The sequence below is a fragment of the Cricetulus griseus genome, chromosome 5, assembly GCF_003668045.3.
Source record: "Cricetulus griseus strain 17A/GY chromosome 5, alternate assembly CriGri-PICRH-1.0, whole genome shotgun sequence".
NCBI classification, from domain to species: Eukaryota; Metazoa; Chordata; class Mammalia; order Rodentia; family Cricetidae; genus Cricetulus; species Cricetulus griseus.
In genome coordinates this window covers 169,015,066-169,022,443 of record NC_048598.1, presented here as the reverse complement: position 1 = coordinate 169,022,443, position 7,378 = coordinate 169,015,066, and positions in this window count along the sequence as shown.

Here is a 7,378-nt window from a genome sequence, read left to right as displayed (position 1 = left end):
TTGTGGAGGCAGATTTCCTCCATGTCATGCTGCAACACTCCAGGCTATTTTAACCTTAAATATCCACATTTCACACATGATCACTTTGGCATGAAATAAGGAAAATGGATTGGGGAATGAAGGGGTAGGTGCAACATGGAACTTTCACTCACATTTCTGGAGCTAAAGTAAAGGATGTACATAAATACACCCTTTCAACTGTTGGGGGGAAAAGAGGAACTGGGAATCTTAATGAGCATAAATAATGCTAACCATGACAACTTATGTATCAAACAACAAGGCGGAGATTATGATTGTCCCCATAGAGGTCTGTGCTTCAGGCTGAAAGACCCCCGCCCTTAGCTTTCTCTTTTAAGTTTTCCCGCATGCAGCTGGCGAATACATCCTCTCCTGCACCCCCTGACCCTTGATCCCCACAGCTGCCCGCACTTCCCCGCCGCCGCGCAAGGCCGGCCCCGGCCCCCGCCGGACCGCTCCGTCCCAAGGTCTCCGCCCCCAAGGTCAGCCACCTGGGCGCGGAGGGAGGAATCAAGTCTGTTGTACCAGACACCAGACCTTGAGAATATGCTGATCTGGAATGGCTCTGTGCCTCATTTGAACCATCAAATAGAATCCCTGCTCCTAGCTTGCGCCTTTTTCCCTATATAAGGACGCCTTTCCCTTGGGGCGGGCGCGCTTAGCCACACAGAAGCTAAGTCGCCCCAGGTACCTGCGTCTCCAATAAAGCCTCTTGTTTTTTTGCATCCAGTTCGTGGCCTCGCTGATTCCTGGGTGTGTGGGTCTCCCTCTACGAAAGTGCCTCTTCGGGGTCTTTCAAGGCCATGCATTATAGAGCCGCAGGGGACTCAAACCCACAAATCCCAATTCTGCATGTGTTAAATTCAAGGTGTGTTTATACAAACGAAGTGTCAAATAAGTAGGTAAATAAAAATGCTAGTAGAGATATGAATTTTGGAGATTAAAAAATATCTGGAGTTGGAGAGGAGGGTGTAGTCTAGTAGTCTACACTGAATAATATTGCTACGGGAAAACATTTAGTGGGAGGTTAGAGAAGTAGTGTAGACCCAGCCCTGCAGACGAGCTCAACTAAAGGGTGGTCTGGAAAGGAAATGGAAGGAGCAATCAGATGGAATGAAGGAATCAAGAGAAAACTTTTAAAACTAAGGGAAAGGAACTTTAAGGTATGGAGTTCAGTTCCCATCAAAGGAAACCCCCGTATTTGCATAAGGGGTTGCTCTGCTTTCCTGTATCTCAGCTCATCTTTCTCTACGGAATCAAACCTGTTAGTACTTCAAACAAGGCTGGCATTTTCCCAACTAACCATCCCAATGCCATAGAACTTGAGGCACACATACAGGTGTCACTCAGTTCTTCACCACTGCACATTCTTCAGCACTTGTGCATTTGACATTTTCTTGCCCAATTCTCCCAAATTTTTAGAAAAGACTATGGCTTTGTTTCCCTTGTCTCATCTTCCCAACAAGGTATTCTTTGCTCGGAGCCCATGGATGCTCGCCCCATTGGTGCCACTGGTGCCTCACAGCGCATGCTCTGCCCCGAGCACTTCAGAGCGCTTGCAACCATCTGCAATAATTGTTTAACTGTTGTGTGTTTACAGCCAATTCTATCGCACCAGAAAGCACGTTTCAAACCAGGTGTGATATTGTACACCTTTAATCCCAAAATGAGGCAGGTGAAGGCCAAAGAACCATGAGTTTGAAGTCAGACTGGGGGCTGAGCAATAAGATCTTATCTCAAAAACAAGCCAAATGAAAGCCAGTTCCAAGAGACTTGTAAAGCTGAATTTCAGGTAGAGGGTGAAAGTTGGGAGCATAAGGAGTGGTCGCTTTCCTCTCTGGGCAACGTCACCATTTCAGAAATTCTGTGACGGTTTGTTGGTAGAAGGGTTGTGGACACCATGATAAAAATAACATTTGAAGCCTTGGCAGCGGCGGCCCACACCTTTAATCCCAGCACTTGGGAGGCAGAGGTAGGTGGCCACCCTGGTCTACAGAGTGAGTTCCAGGACAAACAGGGCTACACAGAGAAAAATATAATACTGATTTCTTTAGTTATGTTTTAACAAACAAGCAAACAAACAAATAAAATAACATTTGAGTGAGCTGCCAAGTTTCAGATTGAGACACAAATAGCATAGTCAGAGGGGGTGCTTTTATGACCCCCTCAATCCTGGTCCTAGGCCCAGCAATTCTGTGGTTATATCTAGAACAGCGCATTATCTATCCAGTGTTCTAGCACAGTGCCCACAACCATGTCAAACACTCAATAATTATTGAGTGACTGACAGGCTGTGTAAAGGAATAGTCTGTGAAGACTATGGTTGTACAAAACGACTGGTTTTTAAGAAGATACTTCTCCAAATCACATCCTGTTAATAACAAGAAAAAGGTCTTGGAATCACAATCTAGAACACATTTGACTGTCCAATGCTATACGTACATTGTGTTACCCACTTAGTTTGGGGAGGGGGGGTCACAATATGCTTGTTTACATGGAGATACACACATTGGTTATTACTTACTGCGGTTTTGTTTCTTTAGACAGTCCAATGTTTTGACCAAGGGTACCAGGGTATTTTATTTAATGTGGCTAGTGCCATCTAGTGGTCACCATCTCCTTAAACAGGTTAGAGGGTTTGAGTCTAGAATTTTTATTTCCTTGGGGAAAGAAGTGCTGGTGAGGATGTTCGTTACAGTGCTGACTTTGAAAAGAGTTCATTTCACTGGCCAGTTTCATCTCCCAAAGCTTGCTGCAGGCAGAGACAAACATCCCTGTTTCACAGACAAAGGGTACTAAGACAGAAGTTTGGGAAGTTTCCAAGGGCAGTCAGAGTGTAAATTGCAGACCCAAACTTCCAGTGCCCTACCCTGTATGTACTGTTCTAAAACACAAAGTCATCTTCATAATTAAAGAAATCAGAAATATGTGTTTGTATACTGGGATGTGAAAAGGTGACAGTGGGCCTTAGTAGCCTGGAAATAATAAAACTTAAATGACAGCAGGTTTCCTTGGAAGCAGTTAGATCATTTCCTGGGACATTAATTTGAGCCCCGCTTATATGCCCTCATCTAATTTAATGATCTACTGAAGGTGCTGTCTCCTAACACCATAAATGTGGAGGTTGGGACTGGCAAGGTGGCTCAGTGGTAAAGGTACTTACTTGCCCTTCAGCCCTGGAGACCTGAGTTTGATCCCTACAAGCCACATTAAGGTCAAAAGAACCAATTTACTCCACTAGCTGTTCTCTGACTTCCACACATGACCACACATGAACACATATGTGTTCATGTACACATATAATAAGAAGTAATTTCTTAAACTGGGGATGAAGATATCAACATATAGAATTGGGGAAACCATAAAAATTCAGTCTTTAAGATGAGAGTTTTAATTTTTTACTTGCACTTGTATTTATTTCAAATTAATCTAAAATTATTTCCAATGTTTTATTATACAGGATTTTAGAACCAGAAAACTTGAAAGAACAGTACACTAGTACAGCCACCATGAACAAGGCTATATCTGCCTTACTTATACGCTTGTCTCCATAGCTGCATCTGAAGGTAGCCATGGCATTGCCATAGTCTACCCTAACTGCATCAGCATGCATTTCCTAACTCAAGCACCAGTATTACTCAGGAAAAGTATTTTCTAGCATGAAAACATTAAAAATGTCTTCAGTGTTTTCATGCCCATTTTCTGCTGCTTCTGGAGCCTCAAGTTTCAAGTGTTACATTTAGTTCTAAATCTCTTAGTTTCATTAACCTAGAAAAATCTCCCATTCCTTTTCCTCCATAAAATCAGAGTTTTGAAAAACTAAGGTGTGATAATGGCCCTGCAATGTCATTTAGGTGTTCACAGGGAAATATTTACCAATGAAACAGATGAAAGGATGTTACAAAAGCACAGGGCGAGACTACTTAGTCTCAGGTTAATTTAGATTTACCTAAGTAGAATAATACATTAGACTGATTTACATGATACTTCTGAAAACTGCATGCTCATAATTCTGGATCTTGGCTTAAATTTTGAACGTTTTAAAAAACTTGAGCAATTAAGTCCATGTGATGAGTTCATTTCATCAAAATAAATGAATAAAAAGTTTAAAAATCCAACTTAAAAGCCAGTTGTGTATGCCTTTAAGCTCAGAATTTGGGAGGCAGAGGCAGGTGGCTCTCTTGAGCTCAAAGCCAGCCTGGTCTACAGAGTAAGTTCCAGGGCAGCCAGGCCTACACAGAGAAACCCTGAGTAAAATAAGTGAACAAACAAACAAACAATCCAACTTAAAGAAAAACCTGAAACATTCAAGTAGTGTACAATAATCCAAGCATAGTATTCTAAGAATCACAGTATGGTGAGTGGGTGTGGTATTGCATGCCTATAATCTCAGCACCCACAGGCAGATGGTCAAAGTCAACCTTGGCCATAAAGCAAGTTTGATGGAGGACAGCCTGACTATATGGGATCCTGTCTCCAAAACAAAATATGCTAAGTACTTCAACTCATTATATCCAGAAATCACATTTGCTGTGGTCTGAATGGTTATGCTTCCCCAAATTCATATGTCAAAATCTAATTGCCACTACACTAGGTGGTAATAGGTGGTAGGGATAAGGGTAAGTGATTAGGGTATGACAATATTACAGCAACCACATAAAGACGCCTTTCCTCCTTCTACAACAGTAAAGACAATTTGCAGGCCCTGTCTATGAGCCACAAAATAAGCTCTAACCAGACATGGAGTCTTGGAATTTTCAGCCTTTAGAACTGTGAGAAATAAATGTACGTTTATAATCCAACCAGTCTATAGTATTTTGTGATAACACCAAATGGACTAAGATAATTATCGTTAGCACTTCATGAGGGCACAAGTAACTATCTCTCCCTACACTTTCACGGGTAGATAGGCAGCAACATTCCTATGGCAAAGGGTGCACTATGACCACACCAGTTTCTGCTCACCTCTATTCTAGCAATACAAGGAGCCTGGCTCTCCCTGCTGCACTCTCCTGGCTCTTGTGTCAGCTGACAACTAAAACATATAACTCAACTGGAGAGTAGTGGGAGACTGGAAGGTTTGAAGAGAAAAGCTAAGACTAAAATTCTTTACAGCAGCTGTGTTGTCTTTGGTTCCCTGTGTTTCAGGTGCTTTCTTAACTCTTGTTCCTTAAAACTAAGGACTGAGTGGTTTCTGGCTGGGAGGGAAACCTGAAGGGAGGCTTCTGGAGGAGGATAAAAGGAAAAGAAAAGGGAACTGTGGGTTGAAAGGTTTAAGCAGGTAGGGTGGGGAGAAACAGATTGCAGAGATGATGTAGGAAGGATTATATTCCCTGGGACAAAGGGAATATAAAGAAACCATATTGGGGGGGGTGCTGGAGAGATGGGTCAGTGGTTAAGAGCACTGGCTGCTCTTCCAGAGGTCTTGAGTTCAATTCCCAGCAACCACATGGTGGCTCACAGCCATCTGTAATGAGATCTAGTGCCCTCTACTGGCCTGCAGGCATTCATGCAGAGCATTCATACATAAACTATCAATCAATAAAAATTTAATAAAAGGAAACCATATGGGATACCACTATCTTGTAACCCAAATAAAAGCACAAAAGAGACATTGAAAGGAGTTACAATACAGGCTCCTGTTAGTCCTCTTGGTTGCCCACAAGATCATGTTGTAGAAGACACTACACATCTTTGTTGTAAGATATAAAAAACAGTGTTGAATTGAGTTGGAAACCTCCTCTCTGCTGGCTAGCTTTCAAAGTGCTAGGAGGATGCTGCATTGGCTGCTGGGAAGGGGGGCACCACTGGGGACTGTATAAACTAAAACATCAATCTGCAGGACTTTTGCTCACCTGTGCAATAGTAGCATAACTGTTCTTTGGGTAACTGTCTTCTGATTGTTTGAGGCCTGTTTCACAGGGGAGGGGATTAACCCAAGCTGGCACTATGAACTCCACTAATAACTCAGGACTGCAGAGGTCACAGGTTACGTCACTTAAGGAAACTGACATAGCATTAAATTACATTCTAAAGATGTGTTTATACCTATAGGTAAAAGCTACTCTCAGTCTTATTCAGAGAACTCTCTTCTCACGGTGAATGAGAATGAATGCAGAGACCCATGGCTGCCCAAAACGCTGAGTCATGGTTGTGGACTTACCCCTAAGCAACTTATTTACGTCACCTTGCAGACTAGCCGGGTCTACAATCAGTCGTGGAATGGAGAGGGGCTCATGGGGCCCCACCCTTTGCTACTGAACTACTGGAGCATGACGGACTCTGGGAGAGGAGGAATTAATTGCATTCAGTTGTGTGTATACTGCTGCACCTACCAGGCTCACAGCTCCAAATCCCTGGTCACAGAGAAGGCCCTGGTTAAGCCAAACAGGTCACAAACACAATGTATGGACATGAAAGAGGTTTGTGGTGAGCAGGGGGATGGACAGAGATGGTAGAAATATGTGAGGGGTTGGGGTGGGAATGGTCTGTAATCGTTATGTGTATAAATTGTATAAGAACATATTTAAATAAGAATGATAATGAACTGGTGGTGGCATATGTCTTTAATTCCAGCACTGGGTAGGTAGAGGCAGGCAGATCTCAGTGAGTTCAAGGCCAGCCTGTTATACAAAGCTAGTTCCAGGACAGCCAGGAGTGTTACACAGAAAAACCCTGTCTCAAAATTCAAAAGCAAAGACAAACACACATACACAAAAGAATGACAATGAAAACTTTTTCTGATATCAATTTATTCAAATTTATATAATGATATTTAGTACATTTTTCTTTAATATGACTAGTGTTTGTTCTACAAGTATTATATTTTAAACTACTTTCAACTTGAGATATTATAATTAGTGAAAAATAATGTTTTCTGTTCACCCCCCACCCCTTATAGTTTTCCTATGCTTGGCTGCCATATCTGTCTGGTAAGGCATATATTTAGCCAGTACATTCCACTCCCCCACCCCTCTTCAGAGCAATATTTCAGTGTTTGTGTTGCAGGGCATGTGGAGTAACAAGGGGTTGAATATTCTTGATTGTCAACTTGACTACATTCTGGAATTTACTAAAACCCCCAGAATGGAGTGGCACACCTGTGAGAGATTTTTGCTTAATTTGAAGTGGGAAGATCCACATCTAATCCAGATCCTTGAAGTAGGAAGACCTATCTTTCTTTAGTTCAGATGTTTTGGGCTGAGAAACCCCACCTCTTATCAGGGACATTATCTGTTGGAAGCCTATATAAAAACATGGGAGAATGAAGTTTTTGCTCTTTGCCTGTTTGCTCTTGCCTCATGAGCATTCTTTGACTGGCATTAGAGTCTACTTCTTTGGGATTCCAGCATACATTGAT